Consider the following 27,709-nt stretch of genomic DNA (forward strand, 5'->3'; position numbering starts at 1 on the left):
TGAGGTTTTGAGAACACCAAGTGGTGCATTTTCCTCTTGATGTGCTGCTGTATTAAAAGGAATTATGCATGTGAACTTGGCCACAGCAAGAAGAGACCTCATATCTTATACTGGGCTGGATTTGACTATTGAGATAAAGTTTGTAATAAAATGAAAGCAGTGTCAGGGGAAAAAAAATGCAACTCCAAAGAAGAGGAAGACCTTCAGTGATTACATGTTTCCACCTTACACCTGAAGCAACTGGAGTGGTCTCTTTAAGGTCCCTTCCTTATTTTTGTCCTAAATGCTCATTTCCTCTGCACCACTGGAGAATTCAGTGAGGTAATAAAATCATCAAAGTAGACCAGAACAAAATCTAAATTTTAAAGAGCACTGTAAAGCCTGGGAAGGGTCAGAATGTGTGGGACACAAGGAAGGAGGAGTACCTGGAAACACAAAGAGTATAGGAATCTGTACAACTTCTTTTGACAAACTTACAGTAATAGGCTGGGAATTTGTACTAAAAAGAGACTAAAATACAAGCTAAAAACTAGAAACACCTAAAGTGCTTTTTAAGTTCTGTAAGGAAGTAAATTATGAGGGGTAATGGCAGAGTTTCAGATTAAAATGAGTGAATTTTCTGAGACAAAGCCATAGGATATTCTTTTACCAGTGGCCCAAAACGTGGTCCTTACATGAGGCACAACATTTTCTCCAGGTACAGGATGTTCAGAGAAGGATATTTCTGGCTATTTCTAAGTTAGAAGTTATTCAGTTGAAGAACAAAGATTTTGCATTTAATTTGGAGCTGACTGGAAAATGTTATTGAGTTATCTCCTAACCAGATTGAAAATACAGCAGCAAAATCAAATCATGGGATGAGTTTCATGCTCTCTTACAGAAGTGCTTTAAATTTGCTGAAGTTAATGGTGTCTCTGCTGAATTACATCAGCTTTTTAGCTCTAAAAGAACATATTAGTATAAACTAAAGCATTATCAACTTCTTATCAGCAATCTCCTTGTCTCCTCTTGGCTGCAGGGCCAGAAACAAAGATACTTGTTTTAGACACAGTCCAGTGAACCAAGCAGACCCCTACACTCTCAAGAAGTCAAAGCTCAAAGTAATAAAAGGCCTGAAGTCCTACTAGATTCCTTGATAGTTCTGAAAGTAGGAAACAAAAAAGTCCCTAGAAATGATTGCTTTTATCTCCAAATGTTCTGAAATGTGTGATTATTTTTCTTAAATATAGATCAGTCATCTAGATTGTTTCCATCCTATTTTCTGGCCTGTTGGTTCTGGGCTAAAAGATCCCTATAAAGCACCTTGGATCTGCCCATTTACACGTGGAATTCCCAAATGCCGCTTTTTGTGTTACAAACCCTCAACAGTCCCAGTTCAGGTCTCAAACTCTCTCTTCTGATTCAGGCAGTGCCAAAAACCACAGAGACTCAAGGGCTGGGAATCAGAAAATCTCCACATTTAGAATTCCTCTTTCTGGATTTCCAGCCAGATGATGAGCGAAGTCTTTGCGTCTCTGCTTTCCATTACTGGCAAGCACAGGTTTTCCCTGGTATTTATCCTTGTGCTAACTGCCTTCACAGGATTCCATGATTAAGCAAGCAGGCTACTGCAGGGATTTGACACATATGGATGTGTGTACCCCAATCCTGGCACACTCTAGTCTGCCAGAAATAGACAGCCCCTGGCAGTGCAATTCTTTAAAAAGTAAATTTGGAAGGAATAAAAAGTGGTAATTAATTGCCCAATATAAATGGCTCTGGACTGAGTACAAGCCAGTTTGATTACCTAACAAATAAAATCACCTTCTGAGGTGATAACCCAGTTCATAAAGTTGTGCAGAAAAATATTGATTACGAAGTCCTTGCTGTGTTGCACTCTTCTTCCCTGAGAGCTGGATGTCACTCAGGCCACAGCCTGAGCTGAGTTATACAGGCAGAGACAAAACCCAGCTAAAGAACGCCCACCTTGGCCTCCCTTTGCTGCCAGCAAACCTTGGAAGCCTTGTGCTTTTCAAGGAGGAGGCAAAGAGATGGTCCTTCCCTTCACTTGTACCTTACAATGGAATGGGTTGTAGGAGAGGGCTGACAAAAAGGGAAAGCCCAATTCCTACTGCTAAGGGACTGATTTGATTGTTGCTGCAGGTACTGGAAGAGCAGGTGAACTATGAGGCAGTGGGGCCTGGGATCTGTGCAAATAACACGGGAACTGAAAGAGTCCTGCTGTCTGTCTCAATGCATTTGTTGCTACAAAGATATTTAAACATGAAGTGTCACTTAATTCATGGACAGTTTGGCCTCCCTCACCAGCTTCCCTGAGCTCTCATCTCCCAAATCCGGGGACACTGTGGCCACAACGCCACTACATCTGTCCAGGAACTGTCCCCAAGCCAGTGTAGGGTGCCCCACAGGTACACACCTCCTGTGTGCTCCCAGAGCATTCCCAGCCAAACAAATGCTGCAAGAGAACATCTGGCAACTCCTGCCCTCTTTTCCTGCTAATTTCACCCACGTGATCCTGGTAAAGCCACTGAGTCTCAAACCTCCAGAGAATGGAATTTGGCTCAATCATTTTCTTTTCTGTTGAACATGTTTTGTTTGATCATAACAAATCAGCCCAGTGTGATGTAAACGAGCTGATCTTAATCAGCAGTGTACTAAATATCCATGCGACATCTGCATACATTGTTGGTTCCTGCCTGCTCTGCATGCTCAATTTAATTAGATGTGTAATAAACGTGTCAAATTTATCAATGGTGTAAAACATTTGACTGCAGTGAATTTACGTCCTTGATTTGGATTGTTCACAGACGCCTTATTATAGCTAACATGGCTTACCTATCTATCCTAAAACATTAATAATTATCTTCTTTCATTTACATTGACTTGTCCAATTTTCCAGGAGGGAAGTACCATTAACCACAAATAAGAAAAAAACCCTTAAAGCTGACTGATGAGAAGTTGTTTTAAGACACTCAGTTCAATTAGGCTAAAAGCACTCTCTTTGTTGCAACAGCACTTTCCAAATAAAACCTGAATTGCAACAGGAGTAAAGTGAAAACTCAACCAAAAGTTGAGAATGGATTTTCTGTAATTTCCTCTATTGATTGTGATTGAGCATTACACATAGTCAACATAAATTATTTGTTAAATTCTTAATAAATAAATATATTTTCTCAAAATCTCTTTTATTTAACAGACTTTTAAAATGAGAGTCTTACATACTGAAGTGGTTGTACGTGAATATGTTTAAAACCCGTGCTTAGGTTCTAAAATGTTCATCCCAGCCACACCAACTGAACAATTTGTTTGAATTGAGTTGGGTTGGAATTAGGCCAAATAAACTTCTCTACTTTCAAAAATCATAATAGATAATAGAATTGACTTGCACCAAAGTTTATTACACAGCCACTGGACACAAATGCACTCAATATAATCAAGGTGCTACTTCTCATATTTTAATTATAGGAAAAGCATTGTGAAAGTCAGACTTCCATTAAAAACAGGCAGTTTAACAAGACCTAATAATAAAATTTTTATCAATAGGAATATTCAGCATTAACTTTCTGTGTACAAATTAGATTTCAAAGAGCAGGTTCATTTCTCTGGTTATGTAATTTAGGTTTTGGTATCAAACAATGTCTCAAACATATAAAAAAGCTCCTATGGTAAATTTTCATCCCTAATGTTTTCCAGCTGGTCTCTAATAACTATTCCTAATTGTACTTGTTAAAAAGTGGATTTATGAATCTCAATTAGACTGGTTTTACTTATGCTACAGCAATTTTCAGTACCAACCAAGACTATTACAAGATAGAAAAAAGTTTTATGTGGATGAAAGAATAATTACGAAAATAAAAAAGAAAATGCCTTTTATACAATTTAATTCTCAGTAATTCTATTTCAATAATCCAAAACAGAAAATACAGCATGTAATAACCATTTTGGGAACTTTGTTCATTCCATGAGTTACAAGGTACTTTTATTACCAGGATATTCACTTTGCTTCTGTGCCCTACTGTGAACATAAAGATTTACATCATTCTCAGTGAATCTATTTTAATTTTCTTTGCAAACTTAATATCCTGATTCAGCAAAGTATGGAGATAGAAGCTTGCCCTGAGCACACATTGAAGACCCCAGTCAGTGGAAATGTTCCTGGAATTCATGCAGGGCAGCTTCAGCAAACTCATCTTTCAGGTGACTCAGTCTTCAGCATGCACCCAGGTACCCTTTATTCAATCATTTTGTTGACCAATGTCCTCAATTGTGGAAGAAAAGCTCCAGGACATCCCTGCCAATCCCTGTGCCCCTCCCACAACTGACACTCTAATCCCAGTTCTCACGTGCTCTCAGTACAAACACTCCATGCAAAATTTTCTGTCATCTTCCTGTGAAATGGATTCCTAAGGAGACCCTTCTCTTCACCTCAGTTCTGGGACTTCATAGAATCATGTCAGAGAATCCTGGAATGGTTTGTTGGGACCTTAGAGGCCATCCCATCCCACCCCGTGCCATGGGCAGGGACACCTCCCACTATCCCAGGTTGCTCCAAGCCCTGTCCAACCTGGCCTCAGACACTTCCAGGAATGGGGCTACCACAGCTTCTCTGAGTAGCCTTTTAGTAAACGTGGCTCTGTGCCTCCCAGGCCATGGAAAAGCAAAACTTCCAGTTTGACAGGAGAAAAAAAATACGTGACATAAACTGTTTTAGACAAAAATATATCACATCTATGGGCAGAAACTACTGCTACAAACACATTTTTTTGTGTTTCAGTCTCTTCCAACTTTCCCAGATGGCCAGGTAGTGGCTATTCCTTGGGAGTCACCATATGTTCTGAAATTAGTGACTCACGTCTCTCATTAACATTCAGATCTCTGAAAAATGCCCAGGAAATCAGAGCTGGAGACCAAGACCCTCCTGCATCAGAGGGAAAAGCAGGTTATTCCATGGCAAATTCTGAAAGACAAATCATTATCCCTAATGGAATAGCCATGACCATTCTCCTGGAACACCACTTCCAGCCAAGACAAGGGACTGGGCTTGTTGATTTCTGCACATTTCCATTCCTTGTGAGGCTGAACACAGATAAAAGAATGTTATTTCTACAACTTTACAACATTGTCTGTTGTTGCAGCCAAACACTTTGGCTTGAACGTTTGACTTTAGATATGCATTAAGTAATGCACAATAAATTCTCATCCAAAAGAAAGACAAGTACAGGAGCACATGCAAGGCAAGCTCTGGGCACAGAACAGTTAACACAGGCCTGTTGTCCACTCCACATTTTCCTTAAAAGCTGCTGTGAAAAAATCTGATTTCTCCCCAGAAGTATCATGATTGAAAGCACCAACTTGAAAACAGCAATATTTTTATGGGCTCCTGCGAAGAGAATTCTCCAGTGCTCAGTAGGGTGAATCCAACCTTCTCAAAAACACTGATCCCATTATTCAGTTTTGGTAATTAAAATGTTTTCTAAATGATTGTTCCCCAGCAGGAGGAAATTGATTAATTTTAATGCATTATTGTATTTTAGCATGGAACAACATTGTCTTTTTTTCCCTCTCCTCTTGTTCCCACCATTTGCAGATGAATTATTTAGATGTGAAGATTTGTCTACTGTGTTTGACATGAAGCTTTAGGGAGTAAGTGGAGAAACCCAAGGAGTGCCTCATAATTTGCAAGTTCAATTTCTTTCTATTTGGATATTGATTATCTCAGCACATATCACAAGGAAGTGGCTTGACTAAGAGAACATAAATGTGACTTTAACAGAATTTACATATTTAGAAATGCATTTAGGAATTCCATTATATGCTGCTTTTTATAACAAGTTGTTTCATTTTGCAGGGATAGTTTGGGTTTTGTTTCAGTTTTTAAATTAGGCAACCGAATCTTATTTAATTTAAATGTATTTTAATTACACTATCAGTAGTATTTACCAGCATAGGGCCTCTTTATTTGGGTGCAAATTCGGAGTCCTTTGAAATACACTTGTTAACTTCAGCTGGTTTTCAGTGAGGCTATTAATTACTCACAAATGTTAGAAAAGCTGAAGCAAAGGACACCTGGACAGCGGATATCAAACACTGGTTCAAAACTAGATCCTGTCCCAGCTGAAGAAAAGAGATATGTGTATCTCCCAATTCTGTCACAGCAAGCAATATTTTGAATAATTAAAATTATTTTGTGTTTGTGTTCATCTTCTGCGGCATTTTGGGTAGAATCAATGCTGCCACAGATGACCTAACACTAAATAGTTTCTTGTAACAGTGTTTCTCCTGCTCACAAAATTTTTTTAGAAAAGGTTCTGCTTGATTAGAAGGGAAATACAATATGATTTTATCAGAGAAGAAAAGTTTGTTTAGATATCCAGTTCTGTTTTCAAGCAGACTTCAGATAGCTGAGAAAACAATCAGATCTTCTGGAATGAAACTATGATAATCCAATTGCACAAAATACAGCAACAAACTGGAACAGAACTACTTGGCTTTGTACTTAGCAGCAACTGGCAGTAGTCACCTCCATAAAATTAAGAGAAATGAGCAGAGCAGACTGATCTATAGCTAATGCACGACTAATTTGCCTAGGGATGCCTACAGTGCTCCCAAGAACTTTGCACAGGATCTTGGAACACTCTACAAATACGTTAATATTTTAAAAAATATCAGGAGCATTAGTATGCCCAGAAAATATAAGGTATTGATATAGGAGGCAGCCTTTGACAAAGCCAAGAAAGGCTTCTCCTTTCCTGATGCTATAACACATCACTTCTTCTGGCAGTAGATTTATCAAATAAACAACATTTGCCATAACATTTATTACTTAATATCAAATTTACTAAAGTGCTTAAGGGTCTCAAGCAGAATGAAGGTCTCTATATATTATGTAAAGACACCCAAAGAAATTGTGTGTCCTTAACTGTGTGTCCACACTGTCCTACATATCTCTGATGAAAGTCTCATCTTCAAAGAACACAAGGCTTCAGTGTAGTTAAATATCTCAGCTGCCAGCAATTTCCATCATCATGGACTTGGTTTGAAACTCAGTTTGAGACAGGCTTTAAACAATCAAAAATGCTGTTCTTCACACAGCAAATTTACAAGGTATGTTAAGCACACCAGTGAGCAAAACACGGGGTATATTGTTGGCTTACAACAGACAGATTGAAGTCTTGTGTGCAATAGAAAATATTACAGTATGAAGAGGAATGGCATGAAGATCACCTTATCCTATTTCCAAACTCCTCAGTTTCCCATGCCTTGGAATAATTAGCTTTAGCTAGACAAGAAGAATTCTTTGTTCCTTATTAATTCCTGCATAATGAATGACAAGCTGCTGTCCTAATAAAAGAAAACACTTGTATCAAAGTATTTTTTTCTTTGTGACAGGTAACATGCAACACAAGACTTCTTTTAATTCCTACACAGATGTCCAAGATTTTAGCTGGGAATAGAGTCTGTCTGGCAGCTGGGGATTCAGTGTGAAATGCAAACACTCCAGCACTGCTCTCTCCTGGATGGGTCAGGGACCACATCTGCTCAAACATCTTTCTCCCTGTGGCTGGAGCGTTTACCTGAAGCAACATAACTTTTAGAGGCTACATTCCTCACACTGCTCACCAGGATGATTCAGGAGAGCAGATGTCCTCACCCTCACAGGCAAGTCAAGCTCATCCCTCCCTCCTAACAGGGCTATTTTTATGCACACTGACTTTCACCATTTCTTCTCCAGAGCTCTAATGCAGGAGCTAAGACTTCACAGCACTTTTTATTTTTGTCATCCAATAAAACAAATAAGTGGTATTCAAAGCACCATGGAATATGGGAAGAAGATGCTTTTAAATTTAAGAAAGTAACTTTTCTGTAAAGAGAGTTAATGCTCTCAGGAACATGGGGGGATTTTTGGGGTGTCCTGTGCAGGGCAGGGAGTCAGACTTTGATGATCCTTGTGGGTCCCTTCCAATTCAGGATATTCTATGATTCCATGGCTCCCAAATGGGTTCACTGAAGTAAATCCAGCATTAACAGCTGCATCATGCTCCCTGTTGGCAATGGCAAAACCAAGCAATGGCCAAACTGAGCCCATGTTCCATCAGCAAGTGAAAAGCAGCACGGACACACCAGTCCCTCCCTCTCTGGGTGCTACTTCAAGCACAGTTCAGCAGCACTGAACAATCGGAGCCCAACATTTCCATATCCCTTTGGCTAAATACACCAGGCAATATTACCAACATTTACATCCCAGCAGCACTTCTGCAAGCTCAGGATATTCCCCTTCCCCTTCAGCAGTCTGTTCATTGCTGGGCTGTGTGTTAATACCAGAGCCTATTTCATTTAGAGTACCTGTGCAAACATGTTTCTCTTACAAAAGTCAACCGAACTACGAGTTTATATTCAGCTTCCAGTGCACATTATTTTAAGTTGATCTCCTTCCTTTCAATGCCTGCATGCAAAAGAAAACCCCAACCTTAGCTCTGTACTACAAGGGGAGCAGAGACCCTAAAATTGTCCTCTGCTTAATGCTCTACCAAGCTGTCCCTGAAGTGGGAAACTTAATCCTTGAGAAAGCCTAAAAGAAGGCTGGGGAGGATAAGGCAAAAGACCGGCAGGACAGTAGGAGAACAGGGAAAAAACCCCATCTGCTACAAAATATTGGGAGGATGCCTGGATTATCTAGAAACCATCAGTGTTAGATACTGGACACTAATCAGTGAAACAGCATCCTGCTAATTATTTATCTTTCTTTCTGTTGAGCAAAAGGCTTTTGCACACCACACACAGATCTGATTCCTCACTTTACATTCTCAACTCAGTAATTTCTAAGTGAGCCTTTAACCTGTTGCTGAATTTTATTTAGTTGTCTCTTTGTCCCTTCTTGTTTATTTTCTTAATTGTCTTTTTTTCTCACTTTTTTCTATATATAAGTGACTTTCTATGTCCTTCCTACCCACACACCTCTGCCTGCCAAGATATTTCCCATTGCCTTTCTGTTTAACATCGTTTGACCCTTATTTAGAGTTCCCACATTTTTTGCGTCTTACAGATCAGAGCAAGAGGAACAAGCTCAGTTTCCAGGCTGAGCTCAGATCATCCACAAACAAGCCCACAGAACATATTTTGAGAAATAAATTTCACTTACATCTTCATGAGCCAAAGCGGCACAATATAAATCAAAATAGAGTAAGAAAAATAAAACTTTTCCAGATTCCTGTGGATTGGATTGGATGTAGCATCTGCCTCTACTGTTAAGAACACCTACTGCATTCACTAATTTGCTACCTTCTGACCACAAGCAGCAGATGGTATTTTGTCATTGCACAGACCTCTGTTTCCATAAATCACAATTTCTGCCCTGCAGAATTCATAATCCAGTGCTGCGTAACAAGTGGATGGATCCTCTCCTGCAACAGACAGTGCAAATGGGTCTCCTTCCACTTGCAGCTCACAAATCTTTCTGTATATTTGACCACCAGTATTTAATATAAATGAATATTTTGTAAATATAATTCACCACCCTTGTCATTTTGGTGACAGTCACAGCAGCTGTCACTGCAGAGACTCCATCTAATCAATCCTCAATTACTATTAACACATCCTGTAGGCTACTGATGTCTTTCCTGTCCAACACATAATACATAATTTAAGACACTATAAATGACACTAAAGAATCCAACTCAAAAGGACTTCCTGAGGTAATTTACAGTCACCACTACCAAAGAACACTAGGCATTATTATAAAAGGATGGGATCCATCTCACCAAACTGAAGTACAAAAGTTGGATGCCTGGCCTGGTCTGGTCAGGACTAGCAGACTGACAAGGACTACCTTGAACTCCATGGAGGAAGTGGGCAGACATTATAACCAGAAGGCAACTCATCCTAAAGGAGATATCCTGTGCCAAAACAAGCCTCCAAAAGCCCAATCCTTTTCAAATAAACATGGGTATAGAACTCCTCTCTCCTTGGAGTTTCAGGGCATGACTGGTCACATGGTGTTTGGAGAAAACATTGCATAATAACACCAAGAAGTACATTTTCTGATGCTTGAATTGTATCTAAAAAATAAGTGACTGGTCCCGTTTGGTTGATAAAATGCCTACGTGGAATATGCAGGGAAAAGGAAATTAGAAGAGGAGAAGGGGTGAAGAACCTTACTACATCAGACATTTTTCCTCACCTTGAGGAATGGTAGGTGTTATGACTTTAATGGTTTTGATTTGCCATATCCATTTGAACACACAGAAGTTAATACAAGTTCAAATTAATCAGCCAGCACTTCTTTAAAATTATATTTACAGCTTGTGCATTTAAATGAAGGCAAACAAAAGTAAAATTTATGCTATAATAAAGTATCACTGTTTTAATTCTTTAATAGAATTAAGCTAGCTGTGGCAAGTAGATAAAAGCCCTTTGAATAGTGAAACGTTGCTGCAGTTTGTCTTGTCAAGGCTCCTGCTTCTAGGAATATTTATGATTTTCCTGTTCCTCAAGAACCATAAATGACACAGCAGGTCAGTGAGACAGTTCCATCTCAGTCTGGGTACTTCCATCCAGAACTAGAGTATAATTCAGTCTCCATCCCCAGGTAACCCCAGCCTCTCTCTTTCCACTGCTAACAAAGGGCTTACTACTGGACTTCCTCCTGAGAAACAAATTCCATACCTTGTGCTAACCCCATGACTTGGCCTGGGCTGTGTGGAATAAAAATGAAAGCAGCATTTCCCAGTGCATTAAGAGAGCAGGAATCAGCCCCAATGCACAGGGGGCAGTGGCACTTTTGTGGAGTCACTGCCTATCAGTAGGTACTAGACTGTGATGCACAACTCATGTGACACGCTGAGTGTCAGAGAAGTCACCTCCCAGTGTCCTGTGCTGTGCCAACAGTGTGTTGGCTGCTAAAAGACTTTACATTCTTCTTTGTTTTTCTGCAGAGCTTATTTTAGAAAGGTTGTATATCAATCTGGAAAGTGCTGTGAACATGATGTTATCATAATGGTACCATATGCCAGTTGACTACTTACAAATCATCCATGCTTCCCTCACTTGGTAGATTTTAAAAGCATGATAAAGAACTTGATTCTCCTCATGCTTACACTGGATTTATATCAGGGCACCTCCACATTTTATACTGGTTAAAAAAATATTTGTACCAAAACCTCTGCAAAGCTTTAAAGGCTCTTAAAACAGTAATGTCCAAACAGTAGTTTTTACTGTTCAAGTAATTCTCTCAAAACCAGATGTGAGTGTTAAAGACTCAAACTCTATAAAAAAGTAGGATATGCTCCCAGAACACCTTATCCATCCCTACAATCTATGGAAATAGGTTATATCCTTTAACTAAAGAGCTTTAAAGCTCTTTAATTTACCTTGCTGGTTTGGGCCCTTTAGGAGACCACTGTGAATTCCAATACTCCACCTGATCATTTCTCTATAGCTTTTTCCTACTGTCTTTGTTCCAGAGAAATCAGATTTTCACTTGTTCACAACACTCCATAAACCTTGCAAAAAATTATGTACTGTAAGACTTGTGATAAAACAGGAGGTTAGGAAAAGTCTGGATCTTAACAAGGAATCCAAGATAAAAGGCTAAATAAAACTTCAGCTGCATATCTGAGCTTAGGAAAACCTGGACCTATCTCCATTCACATCTGCCAGTTAAATACCAAAAGAATAAAAACCAAAACAAACCAAGCAAAAAAAACCCAACACAAACCTGTTCACAAATTCCTCACTTGGGCAACCTTTCAGCTGTCATATTCTGGCACATTCTATGTGCCTTTCTGACCCTTTAAAATATTTTTCAGAGTGACTATTAGCGCTTATAAAATGTTTTTGGGTGAAAAAAATGAGAATTGAGTATGTGAAGTTAGTGCACAGAACTATTTTCACTCAGCTACTCCTTCTTCAAGCAGAGCACATGTTTAGCAGTGAATCTCATTTCAGCCTCGTGCCTATTCATTCATTCATTAGCCTTTGTTCTCAGGCTGGTACCAGGAGAAATTCTCAATGTCAGTTCTTACTGCAGAGGGAAAAGTGAGCTCTAAAGTTCTGCTCTTGTTTGCAATCTGGTGTGAGTTGGGTGTGCTCTTCATTCCTGCTGCATTTCAGTGAGCACGCTAAGTGGTGACCTTCATCTTGTACCTCTCTGCCTCACTCAGAAAGAACCTTTCATACAAATTTCAATAGTTTTCCTTTGGAGCAGCAGCCAGACAAGAGAAACTGCCTGGAGGGCTGAGCACTACTGGTCAGATAAAAGTGTTTGTAAACACACTCATGCTGGAGAATTCTGCACTTGTCTTTGGTCATCTTAACTGAATGCCTCAGATTCTCTGGGCAGCAGCCCACTCTCACAGCTACTGAGTCTGATCTTCACAACGTGTGGGATGTTGTCGCTTCATTAATTTGGTACTTTATCTGTAATTCATAAGGTAAGGGTCACATTCTACAAACTCTTAAACAAAATTCCTCCCCTCTACATGCACACACCGATTATACATCACTCACAGGATTCACAGAGAAGTATCATATGGCTGAATTCTTCTGGCAGTCTAAAACATTCTATCTGGGATTTGTTTCCTCTGAGAGTGGCTCTTTTAATTTTCTACAAGCTTTGTCATCTCTCTCTCCTTAACATACAGAACTTCTCCACTGAGGTTTCAATCAGTTTTGTGCAAAGGAACATACGGGTGGCTCTGGCAAGCATGGTCAGTCTGCACAGCACAGAACAATGAAGGGGAATTTTTTCCATCTTTTCCATGAACATCTGAACAACCCTTTCTGGGGGTAACTCATTTATTCACCATGGTAGTTGTAACTATTTCTTTGATCCCAGGTTTTACATATTAGCCATTTTTTGTTACACATGAGATGGTCATAGCAGGGTGCTGTAGCCTTACAGGTATCCCAAGTGCTATTTGAGACACAGGAGGAAAACCAAGATATCTGCATTGGGCACCAGATCCAGTGTATATCTCCCAGGGCAATGGAAGTCTGGTGGAGCAGCAACTAGAAGACCAGCCAGGATACCCTGAGGTACACAAGGAGGTTGCGAGACCTGACTCTTATGGGCATCTACAGAATGGTCTTAAGTCCATCACCATCCCTGCAGAAATTCCCAGGGACTGTGGCTTTGAATTGGCACCAGACTCTTCCTCTTGCAGCCTCACAGGTTCCTTTGCATGGATAGGCAAGGGAGAGAGGGGCAGTGGAAGTGCCTCCTGTGCCTCCCAGCACTCCTCTGCAAGATGCAACCAGAATGGACATATTTGCATAAGATGACAATACAACAATAAATGTGTAAATAGGTAATTCAGACCCAAAGGGGACCAATGGACGATGGTTTGGGGGAGCCCACCACACTCTATGCACCTGGGAGTACACAAAGGCCAATGGCAAGCATACATGCTGCAATAACAAAAAGGTAAAAACCAGTGCAGGCATCATACTCTACACTCCCCAATGCCTTCAGCCCCCACGTTTCGAGAAAAAGACTTATGGTTTTTATATAAAGTAACTGTGAACTCTGTAAAGTCTCCATTTAAATTTCCGACCCAGAGATTTGCACAGCAGTATTGTAAAAAGTAGTAATTACATAGAAGCTTTTTAATATGCAATGTTATGCAGCACTTCCCTTTTTAAGCTGAACAACCAAAGTACTATCATAAATATTATATTTAAATAGTAACCCAAACCACATGGTTTTGAAAACAATAACCAAGCACATGCTTTGCAGGAACTCAGAATTAGAAATGATTTCACATACAAGGATAAAAGGTTTGCAAGAATTGTGATCACGCTACAGAGAAATAGTTTATGCAGGCTGTACTCGAAGGTATTTTCACAGTTCCAATATAATTAACTGTTTCCAGTGATTTATAGTTTTGCCATATGCATTTGCTTAAATATTAATTCTCCTGCCTGGTGTTTAAAGCACGATGGATTGTTCAAAGTGAAAATGGCTGAGTGCCCCATTCACAGTAAACACGGGACTTCTTAACAGGGAGTGTTGGCTTCTGTTTGATACTTTGGACTATTAGTTTATATTTAATTTTTAAAAACAAGAGATCCAATTAGTCCTTTCTCATAAGCAAAAAGCTGGAGCAACGTAATGTAGCCTAATATTGTGTATTTAACATCAGCCAATTTGGGTTTTTTAACTGAAAGTACGAAATTTTAGAAAGTAAATGACTGGGAGTGACTGGAAATAAAGACAACACTGAGATCCTGTTTTGAAAAACAGATCATGGCCACATGACCATTTTCAATGTTTTATATGTTGAAACACTTTTACTGTAAAACTTTTGCAATTCTGTAACAAATTTACTCAGGTATCGACAGGAAGCAAGAATAAAACTAAGCTCAAGAATTTGAACATCGAAGAAGCCTCCAGAGGCTGTTACTGACAAAGAAGAACTCATGCACTTGCCTTGAAACCAATTTTGCAAACATATATCACACATGCTTATTAGAATTTATTAACCTCATCAAAGACAATTTCATGTGTCCCACACCAACTTTAACAGACTGCAGAGCAGGTCCCATGAATGTCAACTTGTTCATAAACAAGACCAGATCCTCAGTCTGTTAAAGATCACCTAAAATCCAATCCTATGATGAGACTGTTAAGTCAGTTCGGTCACCTTTATTTAGCAGTACTATAACCAAGGCAATACACCGAGAAGAATCCATTCAGCAGGCAAAACTCTGAGATGGAAAATCTGTGGGATTTAATAACAAAGTGGACATGGAAGGAAGGTCCAAACAGCAAGAGGGACAGCAAAGCTCTGGATGGACTCTAAGAGAAGTCTAAGCATGGAAAGGATTCTGACTGAGACTTGAATATCCCAGGATAAATCTTCTCAGAATTACTTAGCCCCATGATGCAAAATTAAGAGACATAATGTCCAGCCACCTAACTTGAGATTTCTGTTGCCAAAATACAGGACTGAGCAGGACAGGGGGCAGGATCTCCCCCATCTGACAAGTCGTGGAAGGTAGACAAGCTGCTCCATTCTAGTTAATTTTTGTGTTACATACTTATGTTCTAAATCAGGAGGTAATAAAGACATGAACTGTAGACTTCCTTTTAGTTAACTCCGGACTTTCTCCCTGCTGGGGGGGAGGACGGGCTAAGCCCAGCATGCAGTGATCACAGAGGCTGGAGATTTAAATAACGAGGAGCGATGGCTCCTTGGTTTCACAACTATTGATGCTCTGTCCACCTCTCTGGATCAATCAGGTGCCCCGTGCTTGCAGCTGAGTAAGCGGCATCAGATAAACACGGTCACCAGCACTGTGTACTGTCACTGCGGATCTCAGCTGAGCACTGGATTTGGGAGCTGATGTCCTGACACTCCTAAACTTCTCTCTTTGTTAGGAACCAGCTGGCAGGGTGGCCAGAGTCCTGCCTAGGCAAAAGAAGGCAATGTTTGGCAGCAGCGAGTACCACCAGTGAGAGTGAGATTCCACCCACTTCCCAGGCTTTAGAAACGCAGGTGTCGCTTACACACTGCATCCTACAACTTCTCCCTGTGCCTCTCCCTACTCCCTCTCCCACCAGGAGCCCCGGCAGGTACCCGACAAGGGAAGCCGCTACAATCCGAGCAGCGAGGCGCCAGCCCGAGTCCACCTGCCCGAGCAGCGCAGCAGCCCGAGGACGGGGACACGCGGGGACACGAGGGGACCAAATCCTTCTCCTGCAACCAGAATAAAGTTCGTGCCGATACAACAGCCCAATAAACCACGCGGGGGGAGGAAGCGGCTTCTGAGAGAAGCGCTGATAGGGGAGAGTCCTAATAAAGCCGTAAGATCGCACCCACGCACACATCTCCTAGCTCAGCACTTACAAAAGCACCAACGAGAATGCAAAGATTGAGGGAAGGGACTGGAGAGAGACTGCCTCCCCCCGGCTCGTCCTGGATGCCTGGGCAGTTCCCGGAGGAGCAGGGCAGGGGCTTCCTCCCTCGCAGCCGGGGGGTTCAGAGGAAGGTCCTTGCCCCGCAGCAGCGCCAGGAACAAACGGGGCGCGGGGGGCCGCAGCTGCGGACACGGGGCTCCGGGGCCGCGTCCCTGGCAGCGCCCAGCACTTGTCCCGACTCGCACCTACCTCGGCGGGACCCGGGGCCGGCTCCGCGGGGCTGCGGCGAGAGGCGGCGGGAAGCGGCGGCGGGAGGCGGCGAGCGGAGCCCGGGCAGCCTCGGCCGAGCCGGGGCCGCTCGCACGGTGGCACCGCGCCGGTGCCGCTGCCCAGGACGGGCAGGCGGTGCTGCTGCGGGGGACTCCGGGCGCCTCTTTGGCTCTGTTAGGAAAGTTACCGCGGCCACACGACCCACCTTAAACCCGCCTCCCCGCAGGACCCGGGGGAGGGGGAAGGAAGAGGAGGGAGGGAGGAGACGGGGGTGGGGGCTCGGAGACGTTCTTTTCCCGGCGCAGAACCAAGTCACAGCAGCATCTCTCGGGCAGTCGCTCCGGGATGCAGGGCTGGGCGCACCAGCGCATCCCTGGATCTCGCAGGCACTGGGCTGGGGCCGCGCTCCGCTCCCCTCCCCCTGGATTCTCGCTTTGACGTGCGGTGCCAGCTTCAGGGCGCAGACACTTTCCCGTTTCCTGCGGCGCTGACGCTGATTTTTGGCTTATTCGTTTGGTGATGGTTGGTTTAGCATCTCGTTATTTATTTAACCGTTTGTTGTTTGGGGGAAGGGGTATCTAGTCCTGATGCCCTGGGCTTTGGGTATGTGTTTTGGGGTTTTTTCTCTGCTCGATTCAATTAAAATACATTAAATAGACTAGAAGGACAAAGACCGCCATCCCGGCATCTAAAGGTTGCCGCCCGAACAGTGCATGTGGGAATGAGGAAGCAAACTATAGCCGAGGCAGAAACACTTGGTGGCTCAGCAGAGGCAGGAGATGGGGGGGAAAGCACGACTGCCTGCCTTCTGCGGCGAAAACCCGGGATCTCTTAAGCAGAGACCTCTCAGACTCCGCGGATGTGCTTAGAGGGAGATCATGCAAACTTCTGGACCCATTTCGAGGTGCTGGGTTTGCAATTAGAGGCACGCACACAGCTGGAGGAGCGGGCACACACAGGCAGGCACACGCAGCTCGCAGTGCCTAAAGCAGCCCCTGCATGGGGAGAAGCTGGCTCGAGCTGATACCAGGCGAGGTTCAGGGGATGCTAATGGGGAAAAGCGCGGTGGAAAATTTACCTCTTCTCTAGCATCCTCTACCGTCCAGAGCATCTGCCCTTGCACTGTCACATCGACTGCATCACTGCTGCTTTCGGGTGGCTCAGTGCCACTGCATGCTCAGAGAGGCACCAGCCAAGGAACGAATCGCACCCCACGGTTGTCATTTTCTTCCTGAAAGATGTACCTGAAGTTACAAATGTATAATGATTAAAATTATTAGACCAAAAGGCTTATGACAGGTGATTTGAACAGCTGCACTAACTTAGCTCTTAGCCAGCAATCTTACGCTTGCACAGGCTTTTCAAGATTAAATGCTCTGCTTGTGTTATGTACTATTACTGATTATATTCTAATTAGAATTACAATGTTGGCTGTGATCCTGCTTTTTTAACATCTCAGTATGTAAGAAACACAAGACCAAGTCCCTTTTTGATAATAGAGCAAAATTATTAATAGAACTTTTTTTGTCACCGTAGCCACACGATGAATCCCCACCTTGTACAGTATTTTATGTCCATATGAGGCTGCCAAACTCCTTTGTCCTGCACTGTGTGTTTCTTGGTCATGTGCCAGTGCATGACTGCAGGTGATGGCAATGTTTCAAAAAGGACGTAGTTTGGGCCAGGATTGGTACACTGCCTCCGTAAAGGACTTCCTGCAATCTCCCAGCCTCCCAAAAAACTTCACTCCACCACTGTCTTCATGCCTCCACATTTCCAACCTTGCCTTGCTGTGCTGTGCTGGTTTGTAGCATTCCTGAGACCTTGCACCAGCCACCTGAGGCAGCAGCATGGGGCAGTGGAGCAACCCTGTGTGCTGGAGTGGCTGCTGGAGAGATTCCTGCTTTCCATTCTCTTTTCCAAGCCCAGTTCTGCTCCCTCCCTGGCTCCACAAGCTATTTTTCTTCATTACCTATGGCTAAGGCAACCTAAGCAGGTTCTGCAGCACTACTGGTGCCTGAGGTGAATTCTTCCCTATCTTTCCCCCCCTGTTTTTAATTCTTTTCTACAAAAAATTCTAAGGATGACTATCAATAATAAATTAGCAATTATGATTATTTATTAAATTATTTTCAATATTTAGTACAATTCAATAGATCAAATTTGAACTTGATTTATTGAATAAATAAAGATAATTAGGTTTTGTTGTTTGTCTAAGAATATTAAAAACCACCAGTTGCCCTATACTGATGGCGTTGTTTAGCACTCAGTTTTGTCACCATTTGGGGAACTATTCAGCATCCCTGATTTTTCTTTTTAAATGGTAAGAAATGCACAGAGACTAAACCAGACTGCTTAAAATGAATTAGGCAAGCCTGCTGCGACAATTTTTTTTCTTTGTCTTTCAGTGTTCTTTGTAAAACTTTCCAAAGAAGTGGCCTGTCAAACTGTGAGTGCTCTGGACATCAATGAAACCTAAGATATTACATTCTGTTGTATGACTTTTGACAGATATTTGAGACAAAGCATTCAGCCCCACTCTTCTTGCCTGTATAAAATCCCATCCAGCTCAGTAATTTCCCATGGAAAGTTCTGGCATTCTCTGCACTATGGTTGTCTGTTTGCAGGGTTGTAGATGTCAGTAAATGCCAATGAACCTGGCTATGGATGTTTCTTCATTTGAGGGTGACTACTGGAATATTCATTTCTTCTTGGTCTCTATTTAAATGCAACCCCTTTCTAAAAAGACATTCAGTACAAACAGCACTGAATTGCAGCACACTGGTTCTAGTTCAGTGCTTCTGTTTTTAAAATGTGTAGTTTACAGAAAAAGATATAAAAAGACAGTTTGGCTTCTTTCTTATTATTGTTGACTCAATGAGTCTAGACTAGAGTTATAACTCTGTAAACTCCAGCTGAATCTTCAAGCCTAGCCAGATTCTTTCATAAATCAGAATGAGTTGTTGAAATTCTGAAGGACAAAATAACTCTCAGTTATGAGTGCACAGCCTCAGTTTGGTGAAATGATATCTGGTTATCCCCAGGAAACCTGAACACCAACATGAAAATGAGAAAGGAATTTGAAAAAAAAAAGAAAAAAAAAAAAAAAAGCAAGAGTATATTACAAGAGTGACTCTGCACAGAAAACTGCTTAATAATTCTGCTGATAAAGTGCGAGCCAGAGAAGAATTCATTTCCCTCTCCCAGGGCTCAGCTGGGGTGACAAGAGTTTAAAGAAGAGCAGCTCTTTCGTAAAGGTGAGCAGGTATGTCCTTCACACAGACAACAGCAGTTTGAAAACACTGAAGTCACTGCGAGCTTTGCCGCTGACTTTTGGGGAGGCAGAATTTTACCTTTTGAAAAGACCTGCTGAATAAAAACAGCCACTTGTACATGTTTTCTCTTCAAAGTCCATTCACCTTTCAAGAGCATTTTGCTGCTTTCATTTGCTTGCTCCTACATGTCCAATTCAAAACTAGTTCCTCTCCACTTTTTCATTTTCCATATGTTCTTTTTGCTTAAAGGGGAAATTGGGCCTCAAAAAACAAGAGCAAAGTGAATCCTGCTATTGTTTGTAAAAGCACAAGTTACCCACATTGGAAAAATATTATACTGTTAATATTAAAGCTCAAGAAATTAAACATGCATCATTTGTGTCTGAATGAACAATTACTACTGAAAATAATGCTTGAAAAAGAAAAAACAAAGCTTTTCAGACATAACATGAATTTTAACTTGTTTTTTTTTAGAAAACCAATCAGGGTTTTAGTTTATGCATCATTCTGCTCCCCGCAATAATACTCTGTTTGTGCAATCAGTGATGATAAATGGTACATAATTGTAAACTTGATATTGGTTTTCAATATTGAATTCATCATCCTGTCCTCTTAACACATATTAAATACTTTAAAGAATTTATATATTTGTTTGATTTATCTGTGATTTTTTTCCAATATGTAAAATTTATTAGTTTTCTAGTTTTTGAGGAACTAAGAGTAGACAACATCATTAATAACACTGAATAATAGCGTTGGCCTCATTTATGCCTGACTCCCTTCTACCAATACAAAGTGTCCAAATCAAATACAAACAGTTGTAGGCAGTGTAGAAAATACAGTCTGAACTAGAGCCAGTTCTGCACAGGTTTTGTTTGACTTTCCCAATCCATCCCTGATCTCTCCAAATAAGGATAGCAAGAATCACATTAATTTATCTTTTCCCACATGATGGACCCATTACAAATACAAAGATTCACTCAAGTTGTCCCAGTGCTCTTAGTGAACAAGTAATGAAAATATGATCAGAAAATATTAATCCTGCATTACAGTAGCAAAATATACAGAAATTGTTCATCTAATTCAAACAGACACTAAGCATTTAAGGCCTGGTTCAATCATGTCAGTTGTTTTTTTCATTAACAAAGTTTTTAATTCTACTCCTCAATCATAATATAAAGGACACTCAAAATGAGTTAAGAACTGGCCAGTGACCAAGTGGTTTGTGTAAATCTTAACGTATAGGAGGTCAAATTCAGCTCTTAATTCTGTGTGTATGATCATCATACTTAGTGTCTGCTATTTCTCTTAATCATGGTTTCTGCACTGCTTAGTATGATGTAAATTTAAAAATAAACAAAGGATTTGGTAAGGCTGAAGAAAATAATTATGCAATGATGCAAATGAAGACTTAGCCTTCATTCAGCTGAACTGTAGCTGGTTACTTGAGGGAGGAATTTGATCCCCTAAAAAAATAGCAAAGAAATTCAGTTGTACACAGCTATTACTCTTATTATAAAGGAAACTGGATAAGAGACCAGCCTTCCACAACATGGATGAGTGGAATTCTGTGCTGCAGGATAGCTGTGACAGCTTTGTTGTATGAACAGATCAGATCTTTGGATGGATCAGAATGGCCTGAGAAGGTAAAAGAGCTCCATGGAATCTACAATTGGCTCTCAGGAGCTTCAGGGTGTAATTCTGTAGGAAACAGGATCCCAAGTACACCCTGGCATCCAGAATGACATTCTGCCTTTATTTAGAGCACATGACCCTGGTAAGTATTGAGGAATGATATCAAAACCGATTGACAATCACTCTACAACAGCTACATTCTTGTTAATGTTAATGAGAGTAATGCATATGAACTGAGAAATGAAGAGGCCCCTCACAATGGAAAAATGGGAAAAGCAGCATATATAATGCATAATTAGCAGCAATGTCATATAGGTCAGACTGCAACTGTTGGCTTTTTAGTGCAAATTCCTATGTGGATAACTGCAAGAAGAGATTTTTTTCTTTTATCCAGGAAATTCACTCTGCAACTGAAGCAAGAAACCAATTGCTTCCAACCACATCTTCACCTTCTGGTTCTGAGAGCTGAAGGACAATTTACCTGTCATGTTCCTGTGTGTCTACAGGACATCCCTCCTATAACTGCCTGAGATGGAATCAAGGCTATGGGAGAAACCTGACCAATTCCCAACTCTCCAACACAAAACAGGCATTTACGGGTTGAACATTATCAACTGTATTTGTAATTAAGTTAATTATTTGAATATTCCCAACCTCCTGAGTTTGTATCTCTTTGAATTTATCTTTCACCTACACCTAAACCCAAAGGCTGGAACAGCCATGAGCAAGCACAGACCAAAAAAGGGGCATTGACCTAGGAGATAAAGAAGAATCCTGATTCTCTCTGTCTGCCTACACCAATGCAGTGAGGTTCCCCAAAGTTCTGCTCCTTCACAAAGAAACCCAAAGGCTGCTCTTTCTTAGGAAATTCTCATTTGGAGAAGGCTGACCAAACTTCCAAGTGATGGCAAACCAGAAATAGACTTAAAATAAGGACTGAAGCAGACCAAAGTTGGTGGTTGGTATTCTGAAACACGTCCATAGGATACATTCATTTAGACCATATTTACAAATACTTCTAAATATGCCGGGGCAAATTTATGATCAAGCTTAGCTGTTTTCTTCAAACAGCTGTCTCCAGATAGATAGAATATTAAGGAGAACTTAAATCTGCAGGAAATGTACTATTACAGCAACTGGCATTATTTGGGCACATATTTGGACACATATGCTCAGCTATGCTTTTATCAAAAGAAATTTTGATTCACTGCTCTTGTACTCAGTGAGGAACGGGTTTGATTACAGAAAGAAGAGAGAAGCTGAAAGAAGCTGTGAATCCGTCTTTAGGATCAATTTTTGCAGGAATTTTTACCCTGAAGTTTCAGGAACTAGTTGAATGCCAACACTGAATATAAACATTCTCTGAACTGAACCCGTTTTCTGCAAAACCCAGATTCCTCATTCCCAGTCCAAAACTCTGCCACTTGTGCATGTCAGTCTGGTCTCCTCCTTTCAGCTGCAATGGGCTCCACATGAGACTTTTGGAAAGAGGATCATTTGAATTTTTATCTGCTCTGGAAATTTTGTTACTGCTTTTATTCATCACTGCAGAGATAAGCAGCCTGCAAAGCCAGTCCACCTACACAACACCTTATCCTGTCTCAGTGAGATCTGAAGATGCACCTTAGATTGATTGTAAGGACTGTTAGATGGGACCACACATTATTTTATGCCTCACTTTCCTACCTGCAAAAGTGGAAACAACATTCCGTGTGCTGGATAACATTGACTTCTGCCCAGAAACTGTGTTTGTCCTGCATTTGCTACAGAGATGAAAATTAAAATGGACATTTTAAAATTTTGGAAGTTCAAGGAATTATGTTCATGTCAATGAACATAATTCCTTTTTACATGTAAAAAAGAAATTAATCAAATCCTAGCAGAAATTCCCAAAAGTTCATTTTTGTTTTCAAAAAAAATCTAAGAAAACTTGGCTGCAAATCTGTCTTTGCATTTTCATCCAGCTTCATAGTCATTCTCAGAATTCTAAGTCAGGATCTAACAGGAGTTGTACTCAAAATGACAGCCTGCCATGATGCATTTATTTCTCTGGTTTGCCACTTTACAAGGGAAAAAAACACATTTCCAAGATATTTTTGGTAACGTATGACTAAGTAGCAAAATTAAAACTAGGAAATTAATAACTACATGGCATTTCAATCCCATCAACTCTAATCAACATAAATCCATTCTAATTAAAACCTGCAAATTCTGAGGATACCAAAGAGATAGCCCTCTGTTATAGGGAGATGGCAGCAACAGGTACATTCCATACAAATGGAGAGGATGCAAATCTCTGAAAGAGGCAAAGATGAAGCTGTACTAGAAGTTATATTTTTAGAATACCACTAGATCCTAATAATCTCTAATTGATGAAATAAAAAAACTCATAAAGTCTGTCCTTTAAAACTTAAAAAGCACTTTTACAATCTAAATGAAGGAGTGTACAGCTTCACAGGCTGAAAAGGGTCACTAGGTTTATCACAATCATTCCTACAGTTTTAGATTATTAGCCCCCGGTAATCCCTAACTGGAAAAACAAACATAAATTTTGTCCTTTAAAACTCAAAAAGCACTTTCACAAGCCAAACAGAGTATCTGAAGAAAGTGTACAACTTCACAGCCTGCAAAAGGTTACTAAGTTTATCACAATCATCAAACCAGAAATAGGACAGTGATGCAAAGCATATTCTGATCAGAATGATGAATAACACACACCAGTATAAAGAGAATAATAGAAATTATGTAATTGCACCAGAGCCTTTGTTTCAAAGTCAAAACATCTCAACTCTTGAGCCTGTCTTTAGGACTTGATCAAAAGCCCATAAACATTAACAAGATTCTTTACACTGACTCCCTTGGGCCTTGCACATGTCCTTTATACAGCAGCTTCGTGCATCTCAAATCAGTTCAGGCAGCTCCTTATCTCTCCTACAATCTATTCAATCTTGCCTTTGCAATGGGCATCATCTTTTAAATACATAACTATAGATGCCAAATCTACCTGATTCTGGTAACTTTTCATGTTATACCAAGATCAATAATTCCCCTCTATTCCTACTGTACTGTCAGGGGAAAAAAAGGGATCCAAACTGAGCTTGGGTGTGTGTTACTTGTGCACATCCACAGCAGCTACTACTGACACTTCGGGGTTTAAGGGGAGGACCCATCTTCACCCAGCTCTAAATCAGCTCTTTTAAAGAAGGCCGCTTTTGTCTGTTGGTGGTTTTTATCCCCAACCAGCAGAGATTAAACAAATGCATGTGTCTGGCAGGAAGTGGCTGTCACCCTGCCAATTAGCTCAGCAGGAAGCAAACAACCTGCTGACCTTCCTGGGAGAGCGTCTCTCCAAGGCAAGAAAAAGGGGCTGTACTCAGTAGCTCAGACTGTTGTTACCATCATATCCCATCACAAACTTACCCTACCATTCCCTGGAATGCCAGCGACAGTCCAGAGCCACAGAAGTGTAGAGCTGGAGGGAACCAAAGCCATCATTATGTCTAGTGGTTTCCAAACTCCATTTGTGAAATCATAACGAGCATTGTCTTTATTCTGTTTGCAACAGCCACTGACACTGAGGGGGTGTGGTGGTCTGTGCAGGATACTTGAGGGCTGACAAGGGTTTGCCAGACCAGAAAGCCTGGGAATCACCAGAACGCCTGATTTTACTACTGTAGCAAGGAACAAGTTACACCTAGACTACTCTTAACAAGTTTATTCCACATGTTCTTACAAATTGCCACAGAGCCTCTTTATGCAAACTGTGCCAGAATTTAATACACTGATGTTGTTCAAGAATATTTAATGCTAGCTTTAGTTTCCTTTTCAAAACTGCAAATTGTGGTTTGGTTGGTTTTTTTCTTGAAATGAAGAAAAAATTGAACATCACATATATAAAGGCTTGGACAGCATTATATTTAGAAAATCAAGAATATAAAATCTATAATTTTTATCCCTCCTAGCCTGCTGTGATGCCCAGTGGTGATAGTTTAGTAAAATATCCCCTCCCTCTGTGTTTTCAGTGGGAGGCAACAGCTATAGCTGGCCTTTGCTCTAATATGGCACTCTGGAATCAGGATCCAGAGCTGCAAGAGGACTTTGGTGGATAATGAGGAAGGCAGCTTTAATAAGGTTCCTCAGCTCTGAGCACACACCCTCTTCAGGTATAACTTTCATCTAAGTCTCCCCTGCATGTCAGTCCATTGGATCAAATCAACAGGAGAAGCTGAAAAGTAGGCTGAGATAAAAATGTGTTGGGACACAGAAAGATGCTTTAATAGATAAAAAGCTACAGCCTCTTTTAGAAAGGATTTTTCCACTTTGTATTCCTATTGTCTGAAATCAGGCCTGAATAGAAGAAGATAATTTGATAAAATATAGGCAAAAAAATCCTATAAGGAAATAATGGAAATGCTGTTACAGACTTTTGTGAGTATAAATAGTTTCGGAAATGAAACTGTCAAGCCCAGCATCTGAAATGCTGTAGAAATAAAGTCACTTTAATGGTCAGCCTGCTGCAACCACATAAACATTCCCTAGTTCCTTTCACAGCCCAGCATCTTGTAATTTTTTTTTTTTTAATCTGACATATGGGGAGACATTAGTTGGAGACTGAAGGAGACAGGATCTAAAAGAGAAGCAGAACGGATCAAAAGAAGATAAGGAACAGAAATCATCAACAGGAGATATTAAATTCCAAAAAACGAAACTTGAAGGGATGGGACATTCTAGAAGGAAAATAAAAAAAAAAGGAAGGGTGGTGAGATAAGCTGGAAAATAACACGGTGAACTCAATTTTAAGCAAAAATTTTAGACTGAAATTATCTGAAACTGTCCCTCCTCTTCTTCCCTGCTTTTAAGTGTATGGGTTGCCATATCTGTAAGAGTATTCTTGGCAGCTGACTGTAAATCCAGAACTGTTCTGTCCCACAGCTGGGGCTGCTCTTTGGCTTTTCCTTACCTTTCTTTCCCTTACCTGCAGCTGCACCGGCTCATCCAATGTTTGGGACACCTGCTCACACTGGTGCTGTGCACCTCCTCCACACACTGCATTCTGCAATGTTCAACTGGGGAAAGAGTGGAAAAATATCTAAAATAAGCAGCAATGTAAAAAAATCAGTCAGTATCCACTAAATTAAATGAGCATTTTGGTATTTGATTGGCATTCTAAAGCCCTTCATGTCCCCAGAAAGTTCCACATCTTATCAGCTGCCACAAACTACTAGTTCAAGGTTTAATTTCTTCCTCCGGAAATACTTTTTTTTATCTTGTTTTTCTTAAATGTTATTACCCGTTAGACTACTTCCTCATTATAATGGCAGCTCGATTTCTTTCAGGAACTTATAAAACTTACAAAACCTGCTTAATATCTTCATAAAACAGAATTAAATCTCCTATTTACATTCAAGGGTGATGAACCAAGAGAATGGATCTTTGGCTCAAACTGTGCTCGAGCCACTGAGTTGCCATGTGACCCTAGGCAAATAATTTTATCTTCTTTAATTGAAGCAGTTATAAATTTGGCTAAGAAGCAAGAACTTTCTGAAAAGCACCAGCCTTTGATCTCAGCTTGCATGAGTAAATGCACCTCCAAATTCTCAGGCTGAATGATGCAACTTTTTTTTCCAGTTATTTATCCTTAGAAACTATGTGGTTGTTCACATAACTTTGTATTTTCAGCATAATAGGGAATGATACCATTTATTGAGGTAGTAACAAGAAGCACTTTGGTGGTTCTATCAAGTGTTTGGGACCTAGAGGACAATTCTTGACCACCTGACTTACTTCAATTAGGCCTTGTGGATGAAAGAGGTGGAGAGGAAAGAGCCTTGCATGTGGATCCTGCTGCCAGGAAAGCAAGTGAAGAATAAAGGTGTAATTTAGCTTGCAGGAGCTCAGCCTAAAGCAACTGCTTTTTGTTCCCACAGCTGATAATCCAGATTCTTCTCATCACTAGGATATAGAGAGGGATAACTGGAGTCCCTGAGGCCAGCATGAGCAAGGCCATTGGATGTCTCAGCTTTTAGCAAGGGCCAAAGACCTGAGCTTCTTTGACTCCACACTAAACTCAGTGCTCAGTATCACAACAAATTAGTTTTCACCTCATTTGTAAAAGCAACAGACGCATGGTGAATGCACTCTCACCTTGCCTCTCTCTAATGAACCACTTTAACCATATCAAGAATGAATTTTGTGTAATGACTGCAATATGATGTCGTAAGGAACCATCCAGCATTTGTGATGGAAGCCTTGAGGACAATGACAAAGGCACCCATTAAGAAGACGTTCAGCAGCTGAGTGTCCCAGTAGAGTTGGGCAAACACTGAAATCCATTTCCCTTGGATATTCACTTGAATTTTTAAATGTGTTTCTCTGACTGTTCACATCTCTTTTGTGCTCACTTTCCATGAATAGCAAATGAGCTTTAATAAGGGGAATAATCATGAAAAACACATTTTAAGCTTGAACATTTGCCAAATGAAAACCTCCAATTGCACAATAAGTGATTAGCACTACATATGTTATTTTATGACTTTTACACTAAATTAAAACTATTCACTGTTGGTCAGTTGTCACACAGAGACATCAAGGAAACCCAAAAATATCACTATATACAGAACTGAGCAGCATAGGCTAAAGTATTACTATATACAATTAGGTATTCCTGAATTAC

The 27,709-nt window shown here is 40.8% G+C and overlaps 1 protein-coding gene across 14 annotated transcripts in view; it reads right to left on the reverse strand.

The window, feature by feature from the left end:
* The window catches only part of MEGF11 (multiple EGF like domains 11), a 256,970-nt gene extending 239,624 nt beyond the window's left edge, over positions 1-17,346 (reverse strand). For 3 of the 14 annotated variants that reach the window (XR_006017856.1, XM_042039051.1, XM_042039049.1), the window contains exon 1: positions 16,106-16,315. The gene's annotated coding sequence lies outside the window, so the exon portion shown is untranslated. The other 11 variants (XM_042039048.1, XM_042039047.1, XM_042039044.1 and 8 more) reach the window with 6 other exon arrangements.
* Between the last annotated feature and the right edge of the window lie 10,363 nt (positions 17,347-27,709).

This window comes from Corvus kubaryi, unplaced genomic scaffold (assembly GCF_017639235.1).
Source record: "Corvus kubaryi isolate FWS band 111438036 unplaced genomic scaffold, C.kubaryi_AGA036_p1.0 37394, whole genome shotgun sequence".
Lineage (NCBI taxonomy): Eukaryota > Metazoa > Chordata > Aves > Passeriformes > Corvidae > Corvus > Corvus kubaryi.